Source organism: Arachis duranensis, chromosome 4 (assembly GCF_000817695.3).
Source record: "Arachis duranensis cultivar V14167 chromosome 4, aradu.V14167.gnm2.J7QH, whole genome shotgun sequence".
In the NCBI taxonomy this organism is placed as follows: Eukaryota; Viridiplantae; Streptophyta; class Magnoliopsida; order Fabales; family Fabaceae; genus Arachis; species Arachis duranensis.
In genome coordinates this window covers 28,080,116-28,080,925 of record NC_029775.3, presented here as the reverse complement: position 1 = coordinate 28,080,925, position 810 = coordinate 28,080,116, and the positions used below count along the sequence as shown (strand labels likewise).

At 41.5% G+C, this 810-nt stretch overlaps 1 non-coding gene across 1 annotated transcript; it reads left to right on the top strand.

Moving 5' to 3' along the window:
• The first annotated feature begins 244 nt into the window (after window positions 1-244).
• On the top strand, window positions 245-352 carry LOC127747326 (small nucleolar RNA R71). The gene has a single exon (XR_008009126.1). It is a non-coding gene; the product is annotated as a small nucleolar RNA R71 (small nucleolar RNA).
• Window positions 353-810: the final 458 nt, after the last annotated feature.

Genomic DNA, 810 nt, shown 5'->3' with positions numbered 1-810 from the left:
TCTGAGCCAATATGGCATTCAGAGCATCAATTTCAAGAACTCCTTTCCTCTGAGGCGTCCCATTACTCACAAGATTCCTCTCAGATGTGTACATGAATTGGTTATTTGCAACCATGTCAATGAGTTCTTGAGCTTCTGCAGGCATTTTCTTTAGGTGAATGGATCCACCTGCAGAATGGTCCAGTGACATCTTAGAGAACTCAGATAGACTATCATAGAATATATCCAAAATGGTCCACTCTGAAAGCATGTCAGAAGGACACTTTTTGGTCAACTGCTTGTATCTTTCCCAAGCTTCGTAGAGGGATTCACCATCTTTTTGTCTGAAGGTCTGAACATCCACTCTAAGCTTGCTCAGCTTTTGAGGAGGAAAGAACTTGGCCAAGAAGGCCGTGACCAGCTTATCCCAAGAGTCCAAGCTATCTTTAGGTTGTGAGTCCAACCATGTTCTAGCTCTGTCTCTTACAGCAAAAGGGAAAAGCATGAGCCTGTAGACTTCAGGATTTACTCTATTAGTCTTAATAGTATCACAGATCTGTAAGAACTCAGTTAAAAACTGATAGAGATCTTCTGATAGAAGTCCATGAAACTTGCAGTTCTGTTGCATGAGAGCAACTAGTTGAGGCTTCAGCTCAAAATTGTTTGCTCCAATGGTAGGGATTGAGATGCTTCTTCTATAAAAGTTGGGAGTAGGTGTAGTATAATCACCAAGCATCCTCCTTGCATTATTGTTGGGTTCGGCCATGTCTCTTTCTTTTTCGAGATTCTCTGTAAGGTCTTCTCTGAATTGTTGTGCTTTAGCTTCTCTTA